At 41.4% G+C, this 27,191-nt stretch overlaps 1 protein-coding gene across 4 annotated transcripts in view; it reads left to right on the forward strand.

Annotated features, from left to right (window-relative positions):
• The first annotated feature begins 3,039 nt into the window (after positions 1-3,039).
• The window catches only part of TMEM108 (transmembrane protein 108), a 303,875-nt gene continuing 279,723 nt past the window's right edge, over positions 3,040-27,191 (forward strand). For all 4 annotated transcript variants that reach the window (XM_081300783.1, XM_081300785.1, XM_081300784.1 and 1 more), the window contains exons 1-2: positions 3,040-3,165; positions 10,777-10,892. The gene's annotated coding sequence lies outside the window, so the exon portion shown is untranslated. The remainder of the gene's footprint in view (positions 3,166-10,776; positions 10,893-27,191) is intronic.

The raw sequence follows: 27,191 nt of genomic DNA on the forward strand, positions 1-27,191 counted from the left end.
TGGATCTTCATGAATGAAATCAATTAAGTTTAGAGAAGCTATTTATTGTTAGAGAGATAAAAATGTAATTAGTGATTATAAAGCAGTCTTTGGGGGTTCTGATTACAATGGAGCAATGGTGGATTTCTGGGAGTTGGCAAATTGGTAGGGTGGTTTATATCTTATCTCTTTCTTTTCTTTTCAAATATAAATCTCTTGCTGAGCAATTTCTGGGAGAGGGAAACTTGTTCGAGCTAACTCATATCACATACTAACATATCTATTTCCTGAAACAGGATAGTCAGGTTATGTATATGAAGAAACCAAATGAATGACAGACAGCCTGGATGTTCTTTTTTTTCAAATTCACATCCTCACTCAAGAATCTCTTTGCTTCCTGTTGCCTCTTTCTGCAATGATGACACCCACAAGGAGAAAAAAAAATAAATGCTTTTTTCTACTTAAAAATTTACATTACTCATGCTAGTTAAGTATAAGTAAAAACTGTCCTTATTTTCCCCAATAGATAATGCTACAGGTTTACAAGGTGAGAACATTTCTCCCTCATTTGGTTGCTGTGAAATATATTTTTAAAAGTGTCAGAGGAGGGAAGCTAGTTTGCAGGCTCACACATAGGGCTTCTATATTTCTGGCATTGCAAATAAAATCACTCTTAAGCAAGATGACTGTTGTTGGTATAGTGTTCTGAGGGGACCTCAGTAATTCAGTTAAAAACTAGGTCAGACCCCCACTACAGCGTATATTTCTCCATGGAAAAACAGTGCAGCAACTGAATTCCAAGATCTAGTTACTGATCACCTTGTTTGACAAAGTAACAGAATTTGGTAAAACTCCTGTAGAGAACTGAGAATCTCTTGGAATCCTCTAAAATAGATTCATTCCTTTATTTAGCTAGCATGACAAGCTGAACTAATAGCACAGCTGTTTTATTTGAGGGTTTGCTTGTATGTAGATGTTCTATATCAGGAGGTACAACTTGGATTCACATTTAACCAGTACTGGCTTCAGAATCTTTACATAAGGACAACTAGGAGAAAGCTTTGGATTGGGCCCTGGGAATCTGCATTTTAACAGGTACCCCAGGCGATTCTGTCATACATTTTGGGAAAAGCCTCAGAGAATAACTCTTAATAATGCTCAAATGGAAATTGGTTTTAGTTAAGAAGAGCATTTAAGAAGTGAAGCAATAGATTTTTTTCTGAAATATTTTGTCAGTCCACTAGAATTAAACCTAATTGTGGACCTAGCTTTTCAATTTGTTCCACTGAATAGTCCTTGGAGTATTTATTACCTATGAATTATTTCTGGCCTTTTAAATATCTATTTTCAAAATTATGGAACTGCTCCTCTGTTTACAGCATGCGTATGTCTTTAGTGATTTGTGTTGCGGATTTGATTTTTTTTTCCTTGTTAAAGAATGAGCCCATCAATCTAGCAGCTTATGCAGGTGGTGTCAATCAAGGATATCAAATCACCTGTGATACTTGTTGAACTTAGAGCTGTCCTTCCTCATCTCATTCCTCCTCTCAATCAGAACTCCTAGGCATAGGGCCCCATAATTTATTACCCTAAATAGCACGCAGTCAGGCTTGAGAATCACTAGTTCAATGATGCAAAAGAATCTTTCTTTGAGGTTTTCAAACCGATTGTTCTAGCTTAAGCATTCCTTTATTCCGGGGATGCCAGAACCATTGTTATGCTAGGTTCAATGTACTCTCTGAAACTCCAGATTTGGTGTTATGCCATCTCTGATGGGGACAATGTGATGAACCAGGTCTGACATAACTAAGTGGGCTTCACTTCAGGATGAGAAGCCAGAATTACCAGACACTGACAAGAGTGAAATTTTCTCTAAGTAGTAGTTTGATCACCTTGATGAACAGTGAGCTATAACTGCTTGAAGCAGTGTTATACTCCTGAGCTGATGAGCTGGTGGAGGAAGGTATTGAAGAATTTAGCACTTAAAACTCTTGAACCTTGCTGGGACACTGTTAGGTAATAAGAGCTTTGTTATGCTGAATACAAAATGGATCTAGCTGGTTAGTCTGAAAACATTGAGGTTTAGGTCAAGTTTGAGAGATGGTCAGAGGCATTGGGCTTCCGGACTTGAAATTAGGGACAGAAGAGTGGACAATTTTTAAGATACCCAAGTAGGCTATCTTACAACCCCTCTGTTTATGCTTGAATTGTCCAAGGTGCCTCTTAGCTCCTTCCATGTTTCTCCTGTATTCACCTTTGAGCTTGCCTATGCAGTTCTATGACAGACTGTATGTTTCTAGGAAGCAGGGTCCACTTGCATTGGCTTCTCTGCTCTCTGTCCCAGAGTCTCTCACAGACACCCATTGCTGATCATTTGAGCGAAGACCTAGTGTCCCTTAGATGAGCATTCTGTCTCTGCTTGTGGTTTCCACACTCCAATCATTAAGTTGGCACAAGTTGCTCCTCCACAGCCTATGGGTGGTCATGTGGAAATTAAACACACCTTCCCTCAGCCATGACCAAACTATAGATGTCGTTAGGACATCCCATGTTTTTGTCAGTCACTGGAATACTTTTCCACTGGAGGAAGGACCAAAAAGGTCATGAAACTTTCAAATAGCACGTGGAGGGGCTATAACCATCATTTTCTGACGGATGATCCTAAAATTGTGGTCCTCGGACCAGGAGCAGCGTCATCACCACCTGGAGACTTATTAAAAAGGCAGAATCTCAAAGAGTCCCCACCCCAGACTTTTGGGATCAGAATCCACATTTTAACAAGATTCTTCGGGTGATTCTTACTTAAATTAGAATTTGAGAAATCACCTGACTTAATAATTGATCAAGCGAGCACCACTCAGCCTGGAAAACAGAGACTCAGCCCTTTGTGCCAGCCTCGCACCGGCTCAGCGCGGTAGCAACCGAACCCCTAGGGACATCGGAGCGGGCGCTGCCCAGGGCAATTTGGTGATTGGCTGGTTTGGACACGTGACCGGCGCCGGGCCTTCCAGGCGACCGGATTGGCTCTCGCGGACGCTGACGGACAGGGCCGGGGCGGGCTAGAGCCCGGTCGGAGGGGAGCGCGCGGGGGCCAGAGGGGCGAAGGCGCGAGAGCGCGAGTGCGCGTGCGCGAGCGGCGGGGCTTTCTCCCGAGCCGTCGGAGGGAGCCGGAGCGCTTCTCCGGAGGTAAGCAGAGCCAGCGGCCAGTCCCCCAGTCTCTCCCACGCCGGCTCCCGCAAACCGGGGGTGGGCAGAGCTGGGCGGGGCAGGGGAGGTCTGGGGTCCGCCTGCCCCAGGAGCCCGGCTGTGGGGAGGATGCAGTCCCAGCTCAGCCGCTTCGGTCGTTGCCTCGGTTTCCCTTTTCCTACCCTTTGATGCACCTCCCCATCCTCCCCACTGCGCTGCGGGTTCTGCCCGAGGGGGTTGCCCACCTGGCATTCTCGCCTGCGCCTTTGTTTCCCGCCCGGAGGGATGCTGGCATCGGTCCCCTCTCCAGGTAAAGGGTGCGGGTGGCGGGGCGGGGGCGTCACGGGAGCCGGACTTGGGCTAAACAGAAGGTGGCTTTCAAGCCGTGGGACCTGTCACATGGAGAACAGTAGGAAAAAAAAAATGTACTGTCACTTTGGCCGAGCCCCTGGGACTCGAACTAATCCGGTGGCGGCTGCGAGCGAAGCCGAATTCCTAGCGCAGCTGTGCGAAGGAGAGCCGCCAGTCTTGGCCAGGGTGGGGGCATCGTGGGTGCACGGAACCCGGGGTGCTGCTCCGAGAAGGCTGCCCGCTGGACCTGGAACGCCAGCTCCCAGCCCAGAGTTTCACCGAAATGATCGCCTTGAGCCTGCTGAAGAAATCCAGACATTTGTTAAGAGACTAAAAAGAAACGAGAAAAAAAAAAAAAAAAGAAAAAGAAAAGAAAGAAAGAAAAAAATAAATTAAAAGCAGTCGGGCACTGATGGAGCCGGTCTCAACGAGAGGCTACAAAAAAAAAAAAAAAAAAAAGAATTACAGATAGAGCGTAACTGATGGCTGGTAAATGGTGAGGAGGGAAATGCCTGCAGTGAACTGCAGACCAGACCATCACACTGAGATTCTTCTTTAAGAATATAAGAAGGGGGTGTGTGAGGGGGGGGGCGTAATTTTCTGTAAATTTCTAGTGCTGCCCAAGTGACTACTTATTTTCAGCATGTTAATAGCCTATGGGGAGAGGGAAGGCAAGGTCTAAATTGAACCTACTCAGACCTCCTTAATTCTTTGAAAAGTGTATGTTTAAACCATTTGGCTGCCAGAAGAGTTGTGGTGGGGGAGGGGAGGATATCTCCCTTAAGTCATACTTTTTAAAATTTTAATATTTACGTTTTAGATGTAGGTGGATACACAATATCTTTATTTCATTTTTATGTGGTGCTGAGGATGAAACCTAGTGTCTCACGCATGCTAGCCAAGAACTCAACCACTGAGCCCCAACTCCAGCCCTTAAGTCATACTTTAAATCACACTTTAAAAGGGTGAGGGTGTGTCCAGGAGTTTAGGAGCTGGTTAAACTCTGCAAGGTATCCCCCACTTCTACTCCATCTCCCCAGACTGGCAATAGTAAGGGCATATGGTATATCTTATAGTGAAACATATAAAGTCCCTTCCGTGTTCCACTGGTTAAGTATTTGGTTGGATATACCTGGCAATTACCCAGTAAGAAATGGTTCAACCATCAGGACTTACTCTGGTATGAGATGGAACAAGAATCTTCACCAGACTGCTCAGAGTCATCCTGATACCACTTCAAAGCCCTTTGGTACTCTATCCTTCCTACAGAGTTGTGTTTCTTTAGGAAACCATCTGATATTCAGACATCTAAGACACACCCCATACTTGTGAAATGTCTTCCTTTGCTGAAAATTCAATTTACTAAGTGAGTTAAAAAATCTTTTTTTTTTTTGAGGAAGTGACACTTCAATTTGTTAGGGATATCAGCTTCAGGTTTATCAACTACAGCAAGTCATATTTTGGTGGTTTTCTGAGATGAAGGGATGTGAAAGAACAGAAATTGCTGTGAAGCTCAATGGTACTTCACAAATGACCCTTGTAAAGTGAAATACAGATTGTCACCTGATGGATTGGAACACAAAGCAGATTGGTGGAAGTATTTAAGAACTTTGTCAGTGTTTTTCTTTTTCTTTTTTTTTTTTTAAGCTGGTATGTAGTGGGGAAGAGAATTTGAAGGGTGAAGTAGGTGGCGTAGTTTAAGAAAGCCATGCACTTTTGTTTTTAGAGAAAAATGTATTTTTTTTTATATAAACTACACAAAGGGCATATGATGTTTGTTTAAACAGTGGCAGGGTTTCCAACGGTTGAGAAACACTCATTAGGTTATGCCAGGGCAACAGGAAGATTGGCAGGTTTAGTTCAACTCAAGGGAAGCAATATACCTCAGCGACCTATAGGAACAAGGTTTATTCTCTGATTCAATAAAAGCCCACTAGTGTTACTTTCAAGGGAAAAACAAATTTATTTCCTTTCTGCGCTCTGGGTCAGGGACAGGGAGGATGAAGAGCTAATGAGAGAGATTAAAGTCCCTCCTGCATGCCTAGGCACTAATGTCCTTTGAGGAGGATCTGTGTCACATTGTGTAAATATAAGAGCCTTCATGTTGAAAAGCTCTGAGCGCCGTCCTTAGAGTGCAGGCTGTAAGATTAAGCTGGAAAAAGCGGCCACAGGTGGGGGCACTGAGGTGAGATCATCTGATAGGGAAGCACTGGGGAAAGAGGCTGGAAATGTTGAGTTCAGTGAGGCTCTGCCGCTTGCCTTTGGAGCCTTGAGAGGGCATTTCCAGACAGAGCTGCCTCCGTATTAGTTATCCTGGCTGGGCTTCATATGGCTTCCAGAGGACCTGTGGTTCATATTACGGAGGGTCCTGTGGAGGTTAGGTGTCTCCCTCGGGCTGTAAGCATCAGTTTTTCTTGCATTGTGCTCTAGAAAAAAAAAAAAAAAGCCTCACAAAGACAAATCTCTACTGCTGTTCTTTGGGTCCTCGGTTCATGTTAAGCACAGGCTTCAGAAAACAAGTTGTACCCTCCCTACCAGTAGATGGCACTGCTGCCTCTGGGAATTCCTGGAGAAGCTGGGCTATGGAGTGGTCAAACCAGCAGTGTGGATGGAGTCTCTAATCTGGATTTTGAAAGGCTCTGCAAGCTTTCAAAGAGAATCTCAAAGAAAATAGTTGTGCCTGTGTGCTGGGGATTGAACCAGGGCACTGTTCAATCATCTACATCCCTAGTCCTTTTTATTTTTTATTTTGAAGCAAAGTCTTGTTACATTGCTGAGGCTAGCCTCCAACTTGGGAACCTCCTGCCTCAGCCTCTTCAGTGCTGGAAGGTGTGTGCCACCATGCCTGTCTCAAAGAAAATGGTTCTGAAAGCCATAGCTCATTATATTAGATAGAGAGTAATGTGCCTTGTTGTGATTACTTTCCATGTGTTTCTGAGGGCAGAAGGCAGAGGGTAAATAGACAATTAAGCATCAAAGCATAAGTTTAAAAGCATTCTGCATGTGTATTGTTGGTTAATGAAACATATTTAGATCATGATTTGATCAAAATTTCCAACAGTTTCATTATTTGTATTTATTTCATGTAAAGTTAATCTCTACAATGGATGGGACTATGGAAATAGTCATATGATTTCTAAACTTGACCAACAAGCCAATAATTACATATTCTGAAGATAGCAGTGAATGTATTATTAAAACTGCTGTGGAGTAATTACAAGACTTCAGGGCTGTCCACAGAAGATAGGTCAAAGTTATTTCAAGTTTCTTTTAAACTTGAAAATTTCTAACAAGTTTCTTTTAGATTTTTCTTAACTAATGCTGATCTTTCAAGATGGTATTAACCACCCAAAACTTGAACTTTGGTTTTATTAACCTTATTAGTGAGGGTTCACATATGTATCTTCCTTCCCCATTTTGAAATAATTATGCTTGTTCTTTGAGATGGATTTTTTAGACATGATATTTGAAGGAGGTAGGTGTTTTTCCCAGTGATTAAAAAGGGTGCAGTGCGACCGAGGACCTCAGCTCTGACCCTGCCTGAGGTACACCACGTTGCCTCTGGGTGCCCTTACCCCAGTCACCTGGTACCTTGTGCAGTCCCCGTCTCATGCCTCAGCTTATTTCTGTTTTATTTCTCTCTCCAAGTGAACTGAGGAGCTGGTTTTGAATACCCACACCAATTCCTAAAACTCCGCTGGTGCTAGATAGCAGTACTCACAATAGCATTAGCGTTTCCTCATGATATGACCACAAATAAATCTCTGCCTCTCTGGGCCTCATTTTCCTTACCTGTTTACTGGGTTTGGTGAGAGGGTGTCCCTTCTAGGTTTAAAGTTATGGTTAGGTGATTCTCAGAAGACATTTCTGAATCCTCTGGAAATTTCTTATATAGAAGCTTTATTCCTAATTTGGACCTAGGGTAAAAAGAAATCTTATTAATATTTCTTCCCAGAGAAATGGTGGTGCAGTGTCAGAATCCTGACAGGTCAGAGAAAATGTTGGAGATGGTCTAACTTAACCTGTTCATTTTTTTTAGACAGGGAGTTTCAACTCAGAGGTGCATGAGTTGACCTCAGAAGTTGGTTTGTAGCAAAGAATCGGTTGGGGGATTAGGACCCAAGTACAGGACTCACTACAGTCTTCTCTTCTCTAATGTCACCTTCCTTCACCTGTGTCCTGCAACATCAGGACACAGAAAATGCTGTGTTGCAGAAATGGGTCAAGAAAGTCCTTTGAAGAATTTCTTGATACAGGATTTTAAAGCCCCAGCATGAATAGCTTTAGTATAGGCAGAAATTGAAGGTCAGGCTTTTCTTTGCAACTCTTTCTTCTCTTCACTTACCGACCCTGAGTAGGATTGTTTAGCTGTGTATCAATGAGTTTTAAAACTTTTCTGCATATTCTTTCCTGTAAGAAAAAAACTTCCATCATTCTAGAATAGTCATCCCCCAATCAGATATTCTTAAGTTGGGTCCATTTACTCCCCAAGTCTGTGTGGACAGGAGAGCATTTACATAGAATTCACTTAATTAGTAAATATTTTGTGCACTTTATCTTACCTGCAGTCTAACAGTTATTCTGAGAAGGGAGTCCTTGGGCTTCAACGGTCTAGCAAAAGGGTCTACCACACAAAAATAAGGTAAGGAGTCTAGAGTCTAGATTAGACTCTGGAAAGTGCCAAGATGGAAGACCTCTCAGTTGTGGAACAAGGACATTATGGCGAAAGAGTGTTGGGGTGGAGTCTAGGAATAAACATGTGGAAGATTTTAGGAACATTTTACCTTCAGTAAAATGTTTGAAATTGGTCACCATAAGAAGATGCTAAGAATAGCATTTTACCCCATTTGAAGTTAATAATGGATATCCAAGTATTGATTTCCATTTTCATTCGTCATTCCTTGCTTAATAGGTACTCTCCTAATTTCCCTCAAACACTTTCAAGTTCACTTGTTTTATTGGTGATGATGTGCATACCAAGGAGCTCCCATCTCCCACAATTAATTTTATTTCCACATATTCATTGCCTTTCTGATTTATGACTTGGAATTTTGACTCTTTCACTAGTGAGGTACTACATCTCATGTTCTATTATAAGTTCCTAGGACCCACCAAGATCTTAAAGATGCAGAATAATTTACATGGCAAGGAGTAAACAAAAATTCCTTTCATTCCTTTATTTGTACCTATGGTGTAACATGGAAACCAGTGTTCCTCTTTAGCCCATTATTTTATTTCCCTTTACTATTTGCAATCCCTAATTCTCTTTTTACTAATTGTCACCAACTAGAACTGACTCAGAGTTGTATATTTTGAAAGTTAAAAAAAAAAAGTTTTTTTCCAGAAGGAATGCAGAAGTTATTTTGTGTTCCACCCCCATTTTGGATACATGAGAAATTAATTTTGGCAGAGAATCATTGCATTGCAAAGGATGTTTTCTTGAAAATCTCTTGATTTGTGCCCTGTGACACTTTGCCGGCACTGAGACCTGTAGTGATCCTTGCAGGTGAATGCCACCTTCTGGGATTTTTTTTTTTTTTTTGAGAATAGGCCAGGGTAATATTTGTTCTTTCTTTAGCTGGAGAATTAAACATTACGTATTCTTTAGGAGGTTATTGATTAAGTTCATGTAATAAAGAGAAAAGACCAACTTCTGTATTCTAGTCCTGGCACACTGCTAAGTGATTTTGAAATTGGAGCAGGGGCCAACACTGACTTCTCTGAGTTTCCTTGTCTGACCAAAAGGAAAGAGAGCAGTGACTACTTAAATTTTTTTCCTGTTTGAAAATTTTATGACTCTATGAAATTCTAGTCTGAATGCATCTTTAAAATGCTGGCTAAGCCAGGAACTCATTTACAGTGTATTCAGGTGATTGTCACTGCAAGAATTCTTTATATCTGCAAGTCACTTTGTGTATAAAATTTATGAAAATATTCTCTAATCCTGCATCTCTTTTCTATTCAAAGTGTGGGCAGAGGACGGCAGCGTTGACATCATTTGGGAACTTATTAGAAATGCAGTAGATCAGGCCTCACCCATGAAATTGACATCACCAAATCAGAATCTATATTTTATCAAAATGCCTAGACTGTTTGCACACACATGAAAGTCTGAGAAGAGCTGCTTGATTTCATTTTGAATCTTCCCTTGACCCTTTCATTTTGAATCTTCCCTTGACCCTTGAGGGAGGCAGGGTATTTTACACATGAGGAAACTGAGACCTAGAGTTAAGAAACTTAAGTCAAAGTTAGTGTGCTCATGTCTTACCCAGAACTCCCTGCTCTAACCCTAAAGTTGTCTTCTTAAATGGGCTGGAATCAGCTTTGTATGGTAAAGATTGCTAGTTGCTCAACCCATGGGATTAGGTGTGGCTGTGTGATTGTGTTTTAACCAACCAATAGAATGTGTGTGGAAGTAGAAAAAAGTGCTGTAAACCACATTAAGCAGGAAGGGGAGACCACACACAGATGCAAATTCCCTTTCCCATTCCTAGCTGGCTAGAATGGAAAGAACCTCTCGGAATTTATGTTTTAAGGATGCAGACCTGCTTCAGCCTGTGTACCTGGATCACTGTATCATGCCACCCCACTAATTGACCTCCATCCATCCTATGTGCATACAGGAACCAAAACTGAACTTTGATTGTGCCCAAACCATTAATAGAGGTTTGGGTCTGTGTGTTAAGCACTTGGCCTACTCTAACACTCACTCAAACAGTGGCTTGAGACTTGAAGTGGTGGGTCCTTGTGTTAGGTAGCAGCTAGCAATGAGCAGTGAAATGCACGGCACGGTCACAAGTGTTCTTTAAATTACTTTAGGGTCTCCTTTAAACTACTTCCAAAGTAGAGGAGAAAGCAAATGGTGGTAGTTAATTGTAGAAAATAAACAGGAGCAAAGGAGCTAATGGGAAAATACCTCAAAATAAAAGGATTAATGGGACTAATTCTTGATAGAGTCCACAGAAGATGGTCCCCAATCTCCTGGCAAACAGCAAACAGTAATAAATTTGGAGGTAGCGTTGTCTGCATTGTTGTTCTCTGCTCAGAGACGGCCCACTCTCTCTCTTGAGAGTGCTTTCTGCCTAAGCCTCACTTTGCTTTTACTTTACTTTCACCTATTCTAAGTTCTCTTGCATGACTTTTGGTATTTGACTTCAAATTTTTTTTTGTTGAAACACGAGAACCAAGGTTTGGATTTTCAGCTCCCTGCTTTCCTGTGGCACTTGGACTGATGCAGTCATGCATTTTTTTACTTGGCAGTTGGTGATCCACTGGTCGTGGTCCAACATGCAGAAGTGAGCGAGTGGCGAACAGCAGAGCCGATGGGTCGTGAGGATGTAAGCGTGTTTGAAGGCTTCCACACCCTCTACTCCAGGGTAAGGCAACGGCTCTCCTTGCCATTGTTTCTCTGGCTTTGCCAAGTCACAGGGGCTCTTGTCTCACCAGGCTTCTGGAGTCAGCGAAGTGGGACGCCCTGCCTATGAAAGGCTTTATTGATTTGACTCACAGACACCATGCAAATCAGCAGTTATAAAGAGAAAACTGTGTTCCAGGTGATGCTATGGATTCTGTGCGTGGAAATGTCTCAGCACAGGAATTTTTAGTGAGTTCATATGGGAGGTGATTTCTATGGGAAGGGTTACTGGGCCTCCCTGTGGGGTACTATACTTGAAGCTATATCATATTGTTAGCTCTGCTCTCTCATATTTCTCTTGCCCACTCTCCTCTTTCTCCATGGATCACTCTGCTTAAGTTTTCCTTTGCTGATCATTTTTTTTTTTCTCCACTGAGGAAATAGCTTCCTGGTCTGGAGCATATTAGCACTAACAAAGCACATGGTTCAGTCTGTTCCGCTTTATTTCATCCAGTGTCACCGGAAGCCACATGCCCATTCATTCTCCATCTGCTTGTAGCCCCTGGTGCATGTGGCTACATCATACCCAAAGCTGACTCTGAGTAATTGTTTACACTGAAGATTTTCAAGACCATCAGAAGCCTTCACTGTTGAGTGTGCCCTTCTCAGAGCCCAGGTGGAAATCCAGGAAGGAAGGGTTGAAAAGACACCACTGTCACGCTGAGCTCTCCAACTTCTAGAGCTTAAACTCAAACCAAACTAATTGAAAAGAAAATTATGATTAATGCTAATCTAAGCTGACCTAAGGATGGATAATAAAGAGGGACTGGAAGTTACAAAAAAAGAAGTATCAGCTGAAAAACCAGGTAGAGGATTGTTTTAAGCAGCTGGATTCAATATTGCAGAGGCCTTGCTAGATAATGTTCCATTATCCAGGCTCCAACAGAGGGCACCCAGAAAGGCTGATGTACTTAGGTGCCTCATGTGGCTCAGTAATGAGTACAATTTACTGAACAAAATAGACAATTAAGGGCTGCAGATCTCTGGAGATTCCCATAAACGTACATCATTACAGCTCTCAAGTGATGTGCGCAATTGGAGATAAGCAAAACAGGGAGGGAGAGGCAGCTGCTAAGCATGCCAGCCACGCGGGAGTCCAGGTGAGAGGCTGGATGCAGACCTCAGCAGGGGCCTGGAGGGTGCTCTCAAGAGGAACTGGCCTTTGCTAGGTTTTTTTCATGAGCATGGAGCCAGGCTTTGCTAGCCTCCCTCATTGGGTCACATATATCTCCTATTTTAAAAGAGAGAGCACTTGACTGGCATGTTTCTATGGAAATGCTGGACAAGGATCAAATTGTAGAGGAAGCCATATTAAACCATTGATGAGGGGCCAAAGAAAGTCATGCAGGAGATGCCAGGGCACCAGGGTTTTCCAGCCTTTGTGGTATTGATGTTTTGAAACAGGCAGTTCTCTTGTCAGCTGTCCTATGTCATTGTAGGAGGTTTAGCCGCTAACCACTAAATGCTGGTGACTCCCCCAACTGTTATGACTCTCTAAAACATCTCCAAACATGGCAGAATGTTTCCTGGGGAGCTAAATTGTCCTGATTGAGAAGCACAGCTGAAGAATACAGGAATTAATCTCGCTCCGAGTCTCTCTGGGACTGTGTTCTAAACATTGAACTTTCTTTTGCTTCTGTTTCCCTGTCTGTACCTACAAACACCTGAATACCTTGGCAGCCCCAGGAAGTAATACACATAGTACTGTGTGACTGACTGACTACCTGGGGGCTTTGTAAATGCTTAACAACTTTCCTCCCAGGTTTTTAGGACCCCAAGAATCACTCCTGATCCTTCTGATGGTAATGACAGGAACTGGGAGAGTTTGAAGAGGGCGGGGTTAGTAGTGGGGGAAATGATGAACAGTGCTGGATTTCTAAATTTCCTTGAAAGTGTCACCTTATAGATCATTGCAGTGGTCTATTCTGGAGGAAGGCTTCCCTTTGCAAAGAAAGGAAGGGTGGGTGAGGCAGAAAGAAGGTTGTTCAGAAGAGCAGTCAAGGAAATTGCATTTGACAGTCAGGTGATCTCTTACTGTTAAAGTGACTCATGTATAATTAGACCAAAGGACAGAAAGACATAACCTCCAGAAGAAAGATATTTTCCCAAATGACTGCTGTCCCAGACCAATTTTTTTTTTTTTTTTGCAAGTAATGTAATAAAGACCAGAGACTGGAGAGATTTGCTTTTATTACAGAACCTTTATATTTCTATTCCTTCTTTTTTTTTGCAGGGGGGTGGGATATGGAAAAGGGTTATTGACTTCAATATCTGACCTTGGAGGGATTAATAAAATTTTTAAATACAGCATGTGTTTGGTTTTTTTTTTTTTTTTTTTTTTTGATGTTTCCAGTGCTATGTGTTGAAATGGTGAAGGAAGCTGTGATTTTGGCTTGATCTGAAGTAGTCCACATTATTTTAGTAAAGAGCCTCAGTTCACCTCTCTAAGATAGGGCTAGTACAGGGATTTGATGTAAACTGTCCTGGCATATTTGAATTCCCCCTTACTAAGTTTCTGGTCCCTGTGGTTATTAGACTTGTTCACAAAATTTATACCAACCGCACTCTACTCTGGATCTAATATGCAGAGAAGTCATTGTAAGGAGTTATTTGCCGTCTGCCATGCACTTATAATCCTGTATGTTAAGCAAAACTTTAAGAATGCTTGAGAAGGATTCTACGTGCCTAGATGAAAGAGGCACTTCTACGTGGAAGACATGTGACAAGTGAAAGAAGCTTTACTTTGGTAGGAGTAGGCTGATGTTTGATGTTGAAAGGTTTTTTTTTTTTTTTTTTTTTTTTTAAGAGCCACTCAAATTGTGGTCCCTGGACCAGTAACATTAGAGTTACCTGGGTACCTATTAGAAATGTACAGACCTAACAAATCAGAATCTCTAGGAGTGGGCCTTGTAATGGGTGTTTAACAGGACACCCAGGGAATTCTGATGGATGCTAAAATTTGAGAAGCACTGCTCTGTCTGGTGGTTTCTGGTGTAGTAACAACCTACAAAGTGTGTGTGTGTGTGTGTGTGTGTGTGTGTGTATAGTGAAGGAACTGATAAAGTATTTTTCCAGGTGGTAAGAATGTACATGAAATTTTCTTGTGATAACCCAAATCATGTTCTAAGCCCTTTCCTATAATTATACAGTACAGTAGCTGCTACCCACATGTGGCTCTTTTGTTAAAACTGATTCAAGTTAAAATTCAGTTCTTTATTTGCACTAGCCACATTTCACATTGCTCTGCAGCCACATGTGGTTAGTGGCTACCATCTTGGACAGTGCAAATGTAGAGCATGTCCATCATGAGAGTTCTGTTGGCTAGCACTGCTTCAATCTATAAAGATTCCTATTTTGCTGGAAACCCACATTTGTAGTGATAGTTATAACAAGACCTCTCAACTCCATTAAAACAATTCTTTCAAAACCAAATGTTTCCTTCCTGGGAAGACTTTCAAACTGTAAGTGTATGGTGCTGAACTTTTTACCTTGCTACAGTATCCATCTGCTACAAAAAGTGCCCTGGGTCTGTCTGTCTGTCTGACATAATCGAGTACACTGACTCTAAAATATTTGCCCTTTAATCCAAGGCTGCTGAGCTGTCTCTTTCCATTTGGTCTTTCCGCGTCCTGACCCTCGGTGGTGAGGCTTGTTTGTACAGAATGTCTCTCTTGATATTGCCTAGAGCTTTGCAAAGAGTCTGGAAGAGGTGACAAGAGAATTTTCACCTCTCACTCTTCTAAGCCCCAACTTGGCTCAAAAAAGTGTTTCATAAGAGAGTATTAATTCACAAGCTCAACCTCTGAGGAGTTATCCCCTGAAGAATTAGTCACTAAAGCAGATTTTCCAACAGACTTATTACAGCACACATTTACTAATTAAGCCCTTTAGCAACATGGAGGAATTTTTAAGTTGATATTATCTACTGATATTACCAGTATTGCTCAGAAGTTGTCCTTATTAGAACAATTGGAAAGATATGGAAATAAGACACACTTTTAAAAATACGTAATTCAAAGCTAACTAAGCCCAAAACTGTTTTGCATGGTAGAGGGAAGGAGAAGGAGTTTATGTGCCATGAATATTATTGTTGGAGTGGGGTGGGGACTGGCATTGATTCCTGGACAGTCTTAACTGGTACTTCTGATGGGCTACTTTTTATTTTTTTTCTCTTTCTCTCTCCCTCCCCCTCCCCCTCCCTCCCTCCCTCCCTCCCTCTCTCTCTCTCTCTCTCTCTCTCTCCCTCCCTCCCCTCCCTCCCTCCCTACCTCTCTCTCTCTCCCCCTCCCCCTCCCTCCCCCCCCACCCAGGCAATCCTCCTGCCTGGGCTTCCTGAGTAGCTGGGACTACAGGTGTGCACTGTACCTCTGGCTCCCTTTATTTTTAAAAAGACTTCATTTTTTTTTTTTTTGGATCCAGTTTTAAGTTTAAGCAAAATAAAGAGAAAGGTACAAGGATTTCCTCTATAATCTGCTTCTACTCATGTATAGTCTCCCTGTTATCAGCATCTCCTACCGGGATGGCACATTTGTTACAACTGATGAGCCTATATTGGCACATCGCCTTCACCCAAAGACCATAGTTTACATTATAATTCACTCTTGGGATTGTGTATTCTTTGGGTGTGGGTCAATGTATAATGATGTGTATACACTATTATAGTAACATTTTATTTTATATTTTATTTTATTTTTTTTGGTACTGGGGATTGAACCCCGGGGCATTTCACCATTGAGCTACACCCCCATCCCTTTTTAATTTTTATTTTGAGACAGGGTCTCACTAAGTTGCTTAGGGCCTCACTAAGTTGAAGAGGCTGCTGAGACTGGTGATTGTCTTGCCTCAGCCTCCCAAGTTGCTAGGATTACAGGTGTGCACCATTGTGCCCTAAAAATACTGTGTTCCCATTCACATCTCCCTTCCCCACTTCACCCCACCAACCCCCTGGAAACTCTTGATATTTATTATTTTCCTACTTTGGCTTTTTCCAGAAGTGATATAGTTGAAACTGTATAGTATGTAGCCTTTTCAGATTGGCTCTTTCTTTTAGTAATATGCATTTAAATTTCCTCCATGTCTTTTCATGGTTTGATAGCTTTTTAGTACCAAAGAACATTCCATCATCTGATGTACACGGTTTATTTTTATACTCACCTGCTGAAGGATATCTTGGTTGCTTCCAAGTTTTGTCAGTTATGAATATAGTTGTTCTAAATATCCATGTACAGGTTTTTGTGGACATAAGTTTTCACCTCCTGTGGGTGAATTCCAAGGAGCATTACCACATGGGAGAATCATGTGGTAAGAGTATATTTTGTTTTGTAAGCCAAACTCTCTTCTAAAGTGGCTGTACCATTTTGCATTCCCACCAACAGTGAATGAATTTCTGTTGTTGCAGCATTTGGAATTGTCACTGTTGTGGATATTGGCCATTCTAATAGGTCTCAGTGGTATTTCATTATTGCTTAAATTTCCATTTCCCTGATAACATGATATGGAACATCTTTTCATATGCATATTAGCCCTTGGGGTGTCTTTTTTGGTAAGGTGTCTATTAAGATCTTTGGCTTATTTTAAAATATCATGTTGTTTATCTTATTGTTGAGTTTTAAGAGCTCTTTGTATATTGTGTGTATCAATTTTTTTTCATATATGTCTTTTTTTTTAAGAGAGAGTGAGAGAGGGGAGAGAGAGAGAGAGAATTTTTTAATATTTATTTTTTAGTTCTCGGCGGACACAACATCTTCGTTGGTATGTGGTGCTGAGGATCGAACCCGGGCCGCACGCACGCCAGGCGAGCGTGCTACCGCTCGAGCCACATCCCCAGCCCTCAGATATGTCTTTTGCAAGTATTTTCTTGCAGTCTGTAGGTTGTCTTCTCATTCTCTTACCATTGCCTTTCAGAGGGCAAAATTTTAAATTTTAATGAGGTCCAGATTATCAATTATTTCTCTTATGGATTGTGCCTTTGGTTTTGTGTCCAAAAAGTCATTGCCTTACCCAAAGTCATTTAGATTTTCTCCTATCTTCTACACATAGTTTTATGTTTTGCATTTAAGTCTGTGTTTCATATTCAGTTTTGAAGGACATTAGGTCTGTATCTATTTTTTTTTCTTTTTTGCATATGAATGTCTGGTTGTACTGCCACCATTTGCTGAAAAGACTTTTTGCTCCATTGTATTGATGTCACTCCTTTATCAAAGATTAGCTGCTCATGTTTATATGGGTCTATTTCTGGGCTCTTTATTCTGTTTCATTGATTTATGTGTCTGTTCATTCTTTAATACCATACTCTATTGATTATTATAACTTTACAGTAAGTCTTGAAGTCATGTAATCTCAGTCCTCCAGCTTTTTTTCTTCAATATTGTGTTGGCTATTCCAGTTCTTTTGTTTCTCCATGTAAATATTTGAATCAGTTTGTTGATAGCCAAAAAATAACCTACTGGGATTTTTATTGGAATTGTATTGACTCTGTAGACCAAGTTAGGAAGAACTGACATATTATTAAGTCTTCCAGTCCACAAACATGGAATATCTCTCCGTTTATCTAGTTGTTCTTTTATTTTTTTTCTTTTATATTTTTCTTTTATTTTAGTTTTCCTCATACACTTATGTACTTTAAGATATATACCTGTATATTTGATTACTGGGGGTACTAACATAAATTATACTGTGTTTATTTTAACACATGGAGAATGAACAATATGCTTTCGAATGAGGAATGATCATAGAAGAAGTCAGGGGAGAAATCAAAAAGTTCTTGGAAACAAATGAGAACAGAGATGCAACATATCAAAATCCCTGGGATGCTATGAAGGCAATTCTAAGAAGAAAGTTGATGGCATTGAATCCCAACATTTAAAAAACAAAACAAAACCACAAGTAAACAAACTGATGTTCCATCTCAAGCCCTAGAAAAGTAAGAACTAATTCCAAAACCAGTATAAGAGAGGAAATAATTAAGGTTAGAGCCTAAATTAATGAAATGGAAAACTGAAAAACACAAAGGATCAATGTAACAAAGAGAAGATCCTTTGAAAAGATAAGCACAATTGATAAACCCTTATTCAAACTAACCAAAACAAAGAGAAGACCCAAATCAACAAAATTAGAGATGAAAAAGAAGATATCATGGGACATTTCTGAAATACAGAAAATCATTAGGAAAATTTCTTGCAAATCTATATTCCAATAAGTCAGAAATTACAGAAGATACTGACAGATTTCTAGAAACATATGACCTAGCCAAGTTGAACCAAAAGGATATTAAAAAATATAAACCAGCCAATATCAAACAATGATATTAAAGCAGTAATTAAAAGTCTTTCAACAAAGAAAAGCATGGGACCAGATGAATTCTCAGGTGAGTTCTACCAGACCTTTAAAGAAGAACTAGTACCAAGCCTTCTCAGATTATTCAATGAAATATAGAGGGAGGGAGCACTCTTAAAATTCCTCATAGAAGTAGAAAAAACAGTTCTAAAATTCATATGGAAGGATTAAAGACCCAGATTATAAGAGCTGATCCTAAAACCACATAAAGGATAAAGGTACATTAAGGTAAGCAAATTATAGACTGATATCCCTCATGAACGTAGATGCAAAAATCCTTAATAAAGTATTAGAAATCTGCATTCAAAAACACATTCTGAGAAGATAATACACCATGATCCAGTGGGTTTAATTCCAAGGATGCAAGGATTGCTCAACATACACAAATCAACAAATATAATTCATTACATAAACAGAATTAAGCAGAAAAAAATCCCCCACAAGTTCATCTCAATATATGCAGAAAAAGCCTTTGATAAAATGCAGTACCCATTCATGTTGAAAACACTGAAGAACCTAGAAATAGAAGAAACTTACTTCAACATTGTAAAGGTCATATATTTGACAAGCTGAAAGCCAACATCATAATGAAGAAAAACAAAGCATTTCCTCTAAAATAAGGGATAAGACAAGGATGTCCACTCTCAGCACTCCTATTCAATATAGTTCTTGAAACACTAGCCAGAGCAATTAGGCAAGAGAAGCAAATAGTAAAAGAAGAAATTATATTATCTCTGTTTGCTGATGACATGATCCATGATGATTTAGATAGGAGGTGTCCCTCACAAAGCTCCTATATCAGTGTAGGAATATTCAGGGGCAAAATGATTGGATTGTAAGAGCTATAGCCTAATCAGTCCATCTAGTTTGAATGAACTACTGAGTGGTAACTGTGGACAGGTAGGTCATGGCTAGAAGAAGAGGGTCACTGGGGGCATACTTTGGAAGGGTTCATCTTCCCTTTGACACCTTTCCCTTCCTCTCTGCTTCCTGCCCACCATGAGGTCAGCAGATGCCCTCTGCTTTTTCTACCCTTCCACCATGATGTTCTGCTTCCCCTCAGGCCCAGAGTGATGGAGTTGGCTGATCGTGGATTGAATCTCAGAAACCTTGAGCCCAAAATAAACTTTTCCTCCTCTAACTTAGTCTTGTTGGGCATTTTCATCACAGCGACATAAACCTGACTCATACATGATTCTATAATTAGAAGACCCAGCAAATTCTACCAGAAGGCTTCTAGAGCTGATAAACAAATGTAGCAAAGGTGCAAGATACATGATCCACAAAATCAATAGCTTTTTTACGTTTCAGTAATGAATCTCCTGGGAAAGAAATAAGGAAAACAATTCCATTTACAATGACCTCAAAAATGTTTTTAAAAGACTCGGGAATAAATATAATCAAAGAGGTGACAGACCTTTATGATGAAAATTATAGAACATTGAAGAAAGAAATTAAAGACCTCAGAAGATGGAAACACCTCCCCTGTTCTTGGATAGGCAGCATTAATATTGTCAAAATGACCATATTACTTACAGATTCAGTGTGATCCCCATCAACATACCAATGACATTCCTCATAGAACTAGAAAAAACCAGTCTTAAAATTCATATGGAAGGATTAAAGACCCAGAAGAGCCAAAGCAATGCACTGTGTCTTTGATTTCAAATTGTCTTGTTCTTTGCAGGTATATAAGAAAGCGATTGACTTTTATATATAACCTTGTATCCTGTAACCTTGCTATGATCACTTACCTAGTTCCAGGAGAGTTTTGGTTATTGTTGTTCTTTAGTTTTGTTTTTGTTAGTTTTTTCAGATTTTCTGCATAGACAATTTGACATTTTTGTGAACAAAGGTAGTTTATTTCCTCCCAATCTTTATACTTTTTAATTTTCTTTTCTTACTACTTTAGTTAGCATTTCCTATACAATGTTGAAAATAAACAGTGTTAGAGACATCCTTACCTTCATCCTGAACTTAGTGGGAGAGCTTTTAGTTTCTTACCGCCAAATGATTTTAGCTGTAGGTGTTTTGTCTGCCCTCTTCTCTTCAGTGTAACTTTTCTTACCCACTTTTGCCCTGAATGTTGGAGGAGTATAGTTAGCATTTTGGTAGACTGTTGAAGTTTCCTGTCCAAGACAGGATGTTTAGCATCCCTGATCTCTAAATGCTCATGTTACTCTTAACAAAATAATTATATCAACCAAGTTGTCCCTCCACATTCCCAAATACTTATGCTTGAGAATAAAACTGCCTAGAGAGATGAATTTGGTGTGTGTGTGTGTGTGTGTGTGTGTGTGTGTGTCTGTGTGTGTTTGGGGAAGAAAAGAATAGCTGTTAGAGTCAGATGAAAGACCATGGGCCTCTTACAGTGAGAAAGTAGTCTGGCCAGTCCACCTGGAGACAAGACTTATCTCAGAAGCAAGAAAATTGTTCATGATCTGTTGTAGCCCCCAAATGTATCTGCACTACCTATTGTTAATTGGTCCACATTTTACTTCTTTACCATTAACATGGCTCAACATTCCCACTTTGGCTATGTTCCTGCTCCTCCTTTTTGTCTCTATAGCCTAGTTGACCATCTATGAATGGACCTACTCTGGAAGAAAGAATGAAGCATTCTACTGGTAAAAGCCCTCGTGCCTGGAAATCTTAGGGATGCTAATGTTCTCTCCTGGTCCAGACAGCTGTGGGCCCAGGACTACTTTGCTTCAGTAAGAAGTGTGGTCCTGATGGTTTCTCTAGAAGAGATCAGTGGATAGAGCATGATAGATGGATAGAACATGCATCACCTGTCTAGTTTATAGGCTCTGGGTTCTTAACTCCTAGAATTAATACAAACCGTATTTATGGGTTATGGGTATCATAAAGAATTGAAAGTCTACATGTGTAGTAGCAATTGTGAAAAAGCCTGAATCCATTCTTTCCTTTGAGATGTTTGGTTATATTCCAGTGCAAAATGGTAGGGAAATTGCTGGGGTAGATGACTGGGAAATGGGGACTTGTATTTTCCATACAGATATATATATATTTTTTTGCATCTGTCAAATTTGATCTTCTCAGCCACACATGTATCCCGCAGGAATAATGGCTAGGTGACTCTCTAAATGTTGAAAGACGTTTTGACATCTTTGACAAGTGTTATTCAATAGCTGGGTTGGTAAAGAAAAATAACTTGATATTACTCTAAAAATAAATTGCATATTAATGTTGATATTTGGGGGGGATTATTACCTTATTAAAATGGACTTATAATTCTTTTGTAGTATGTTGGGCTCACTTTCCCACCCCTGACTGTAGAGCATTAGCTTCATTTGCACCAGTGATTGAATGACTTAACAAGGGAATGCATTCTGCTATTGCAGAAGGCTCCGTCTTTATTTATGATTCTGTGTCAGGGTAGGAACGATGGTTCCAGCTCCATTTGGACTTACACAGCTGTAAGTGGTGTGATCCAGGGCAGCACAAACAGCTCATCATTTCATTGAATTCATTTAGGTCTCTAGCACTTCTTAAGTAACTGGATCATGGTGGCACCACATACAGAGAATCAGTATTTCGCTAAAGGGATACGCTTTTGTTCAAAGATAGTCCCAAGGAAAGGGAGTTCAACAGGGCTTCTTCAGCTACTGGTTGAGGGAAGAATCTAGTTTGTTATTGAAGGGTGATGAGGATCAACTGTCTTTCCCAGCTGCTGACTGCTGAAGTGAAAAGAGCAGAGATGAATCATTTGCTCCATTTTCTCTTTCTGCCCCTGTGAAGGTCCCTGTCCCCTCTATGGAGTTTTTTTTTAAATGTAAAGGGAAAATATAGAATTGTGCCTAATTAATTTTAACATATATCCATGTTCTTCTGAACAGGAAGATTTATATATAGATAACCACATGTTGCCAGAAGATTAAAATCTTCCATTTAAATTTTAAGGAAGCACTAATCACACAGTATAAACCAAAGATAAAGCAACTCAAATTTGTGCATATGCAATTTATTTTTGAAAAAATAAAACAAAATTATGTGAGTTCTCACTGAATCGGGAATTTATTTGCAGCCCCTTGATGAAAATTCTGCAGCAACGGTAAAGACATCTGTTCTCCCTTGGGTGTAAAGAGATTCTGAAAGATATCTGAGCGCCTGGCATCCTAAATCTTTGAATCGAGTGCTGCCACAGGCAACTAACTCCCTATTAGGTTACTGGGGGATAAATGTGCTCTGAGGCAGACAGGGACTTTGGGTGCAGATGCTTGAGGGCTAACATTGAAACCCCTCCTGTTGAGCTGCCCTGTTCTTCTTGTGGGCCGCAGAGAGAGGCCACCTTTCCCTCCCAAGCCCACTGAATTTTGGCTATTGCCTTCCAAAGAGGTGAAGCCGTGGTTGATATAATGTCCTCCAAGGGGACACATTCCTATGATTGCATACTTAGCACCCATCAGGCAGGGACGAAGGCAGACAGGAGCACGCTTCCCCTGGCCATCAAGAGCCATCCCCTTTTCATTGAAAAGAACTTATTGGACCACTTCTGAAAAATCTCAATTATTGACATTAGTGCAATATTTGCCAAGCATTAAATGGTGGGATGTTATTTAGAAACGCTCAACTTAGAAAACAGTGTTTTTACTTGGAGAAGCGCATACTGCATGTAAGTATGGTCCTACTGGATTTTAACTTTTAGTTCCTTATGGAGTGCCTCCATATGCCCCTTCATCTTTTCCTTCCTTCTGTGAACCTCAATTCTCTTTGTCTCTTTTCTTAGGTCTTATTTACAGAGTTCTGTGTCTCCCAGGTGGCTGCAGGACAGATGCGTGGGCATAAAGGCTGTCCTCAGGCAAACTCCAGCTTCCTATGTACAAGTTTATCCTTTACCCAAACTGGTCCTTGGTCCCATTCAGTCCTCTTTGCATAAAATGCCCCTTTCTTAATCTTTTCAGTGACCATGTGTCACTGAATAGATACACTTAGGCATGGTAGATAGACCTGGCATTACTATTACCAAACAGATCTATATTTCCGTCCTGTCTTTATCAGGTTTTTTTCCCAAGGTGACCTTGGAAAAAATACATAATACCTCTCAGCCCCAGTGTTTCTATTGTTAAAAAGGAATTGCAATACCTACTTTCTAGGATGCTTAGGAGCATGGTAGTTGGGGTACTCTCCTGCCCACATCCTCTTTTCTGTCAGGCCCAGCACTCTGCACAGGTACTTGTTGATGAGCATTTCAGAGCTGGTTTCCATCACAGCTCTTGAGTAGCCATCCCCTACCCACTGCTTTCATACCTCCTATAGCCACATCTTTCTTTGATAAGACCCCAGCCCCCAAACACTATCAGGAAGCTCCTACAGGTACATTCTCTTCCCTCTTCCTGTGTTTGTGAAAATTATGTTCAGGGATTCTCATGGCGTCCGCGTGTGTCTGGTCACATAAGCATGTCACGGCTACTCTATATAACCTTGGGCACTGATTCATTTTCTCAGTTGTTTCCTCTTGTGGAAGGTGAGATTTATCATGAAGATCAAGTGCTGTGGTCATAGCCATTATTGTACGATAATACCACTTTAAAATAAAGTTTTCCAAGGTCCAAACAACCGGCTTTTATTCTACACATCATTTAATAAAATGCAGCATGACGTGAACAGGGCTGCCTGGGTAAGCCCTTTGAGTTTATTTAAGCTTCACATTGATTCTCAATTATAACATGTTGAGCATGAGTGAACCCGTCAGCGTCCTCAGACAATGGAGATGCTCTCCTGGTGGCTCTGCTCTTCTCTCACCGTCCAGATGAAAGCATCTTGGTGTTTCTTTTGTTCATTGCACTTAAAACGTTTTCAACCTCTGGCTCCAATGATGTGAGCCACCTGTGAGATCTGAAAGTTTTGGTTTATCTCACAGCCTACCTCCTATCCTTTCTCTTTCTTTTTCTCTATTTTCCATATTTTACTCTGTATCCAATTAAGGCTTTTACATTGTTCTTTCCTCAAAGCAAGAATAGCCTAAGTACTTGTGATGTTTTTCTAGTTCGATCTTTTGTTTTTAGTTAGTAACATGGGCTGGTAGTTTCCTGTACATGTGTGGTTCTCATTGGATGAACTTAGCCTCTTGTGAGTTTATTGATGAGAAGGCATGAGAATGACTATTTGGTTTCTTCTGCACTCTTTGGTTTTCACATATTATTAATTGAACCCTTAGTGGTTATCTAAATTTTGTGGTGCTATTTTCCCCTCAGGTGTTTGAGTAAACTGTTTAAAAGGCCATAGGAATATTGGGGTGTAAAGGGATCTAGTAGTCTATATTCTTCTTCTCAGTTCCTTCTTTTGAGGAGGAGTTAAGGCAGATTGTTTTATTTTTGGCGTCACATCAGAAAGTTTATCTAGCTTAACTTTGTTGAATAGCTAGGCAGCAGGATCCCCCTTCCCCCTAACATTGTTACTCTATGGAGTAATGGAAGGGCTGCTTGAGTTTGGGCCTTTTAGAGGAGGGGAGGGGTGGGTGGTAAGGATACACTGTGAGACTGGGTGGCACAGGTGACTAGTTAATCCTTCTGAAGGGATTAACCCAAGCCTCACCCCTGTGTCCTTCCTCACTAGAAATATTTATAGTTGGAGCAAGTCATGCATTCTTGCAAGCAAGCGAGCATGCTGATTTTATTAAACTATTGATTTTGAATTTTTTTTTCCAAGTGTAGGCACCAGGAGCAGAAAAGTGAACGGGAGGAGAGACGCACGCAGCCGTTGTGCTGACCCTGGAGGGCTGAATGTCCTGCCCCGCCTGTGTTTCTGAATCCCTGAACCTCCTGCCCTCATGGAGGCTCTCCCTGTTCTCTCAGGCATTAGGAAAAGACCCAGCCTAGGAGGGACTGACAGCCCCTCAGAGCTCCAGAGGAAAGCAGAGGGCTCCCTGCCGCTCTTCCCTGTTCACCTCTCAGGCTGCAGCACACAGGCACTGTGGAAGGCACATAGTAGGAGCCCTGGGTGTGGGAGGCTTTTAGCTGCCCAGCTGTCAGAATCCTGCTGCCATCAGCTGCACTTTCTGCCGCAGCCATTCGGTTGGGCTGCTAGGCAGGCCACTGAGTGCTGCCCCTACTCACTTGGGCCTGTGGGCCTCTTCCCAAGGGCAGGATGTGGGGACTGTCCCCTGGGTGCAGTGACTAATCAGTGCCAACCGCAATCGCCCTTTCATGGTTACCTGGGGACAATCTGTTCCTGAGCTCTGCTTTCCAGGAGGGTGACTTTGTACTAGGTTGGAATTTCCCCCTGGATCATGCATCTTTGTATCCACAGTTAGACTCTAGACATGGTCCATGGCCCTGTGCTGCTTTTGCATTCCTTGTCTTGTCTGCGCTGTGGAAGGCACATAGTGGGAGCCCTGGATTTTGGAGAGTGTCAGTGTTACTACAAAATATAACCAAAGACAGGGTGGCTGATTAAGGAACTTACTTATTTGTAACCATTCTGGAAACTGCACGGCTGAGCTCATGATGCCAGCACAGTCAGGTTCTGGTGAGGGTCCTTCTCTGGTGCTTCTTGTTGTATCCTCATATGATAGAAAGCAGGAGAGAGCACGCTGGGGTCCCTTTTATAAGAGTACTCATCTCAGTGGTTCCATCCTCATGACCTGGCTCCTCCCACAAGTGGACTTCCTAATGCTATCAAGTAGGATGGGGGCGGTCAGGATTCCAACATGTGAATTTGGGTGAACAGGAACCTACTAACACTCATCCATCATAGCCGTCTGTCTTACTCACTTCCTTTACTTACACTCCCTTGGCATTATGTTTTTACTCAGCCTGTATATTCAACAGCTACCTGCCTGTTTCTGCTTGGAGGGGTATTTTTCTGGAAGGGCCCTTGTTCTGCATGCATTGAAAGCAACCTGCCTTCTGGTTGAATTTTGCATATCAAGCAGCTGCATCTTAACCTTCGCAGTTTTTGTAACCTGGGTCTCACCAGTCCCACTTCAGACCCCCAGGGCTTCCATTTCTTTCACCACAGGAGATGCAAGGGGCCTAGGTTCTTTCTCATCCAGTCACTTAAATTAACTGTATGACTGTGGAGCAGGCAGGTCACCTCTTGTGATGTGCTTTCACTCAGAGGATGTGAGTTAGCCTCCTGATCAGATTCCTCTGCTCAGACCACTTGCTCAGGCCCTGGAGTCTCAGGGTAGAGTCTTTGTTTTCATTAGTTGGTCCTCATGTTTAATGTATACATTTTTCCCCTAGCCTGATCCTTTCCTTTGAGGGGCAGGGACAAGACCTAATTCTCATGTATCCTTGGTCACCCTTATTTTCCCTGTAGACCAAGCATAAAGCTCAAAAAAGTAGGTGATCCATAAAAGTTGTGACCTAATTAGGCCCACGCATTTATAGAATGCAAGAGGAGAAATGGCCTTAATAACATCAGCATCTAAGCATTCTTCTGGAGGTGTTCTGGTTTACTGCCTCACTGCTGATCATCGTGTTATTCATTTCCTCCTCCCTCTTTTCATCCCTTCTGTGCCAGGCAGTGTGTAAGGAGTGGGGGGGATCCAAGTGACCCCCTGGGTGAAGAGGACAGACATCAAACAAATAATTGTAAATCTGATGAGAACTTTGAGTACCAAGAGCTACAGAAGCCCAGACTGCAGAGCTACCTTAGGGCCTAGGAAGGTTTTTATGAGGATTAGATGTTTAAGCTGAGCATTTTCAGCCCAGAGAAAGAAGTGGGTAGCCCATGTGTCATGGAGCATAGCCCCCTCCCTGCCTTGGGATAACCCCTGTAAGTGTCATAGGGCTACTATGAAGGTACTCATCAGTGAAGTACTTTGATCTTCTTAAATCTTATTGGGATACATGGCTTAACTATTCCATGAATATCTTACATTTTGATAATTATTATGGTCAGAATGTTTGTGTTCCCTCTGCCAAATTCATGTGTTGAAATCTAACCCCAGGGTGAT

This window comes from Spermophilus citellus, assembly GCF_964194105.1.
Source record: "Spermophilus citellus genome assembly, chromosome: 7".
NCBI lineage: Eukaryota > Metazoa > Chordata > Mammalia > Rodentia > Sciuridae > Spermophilus > Spermophilus citellus.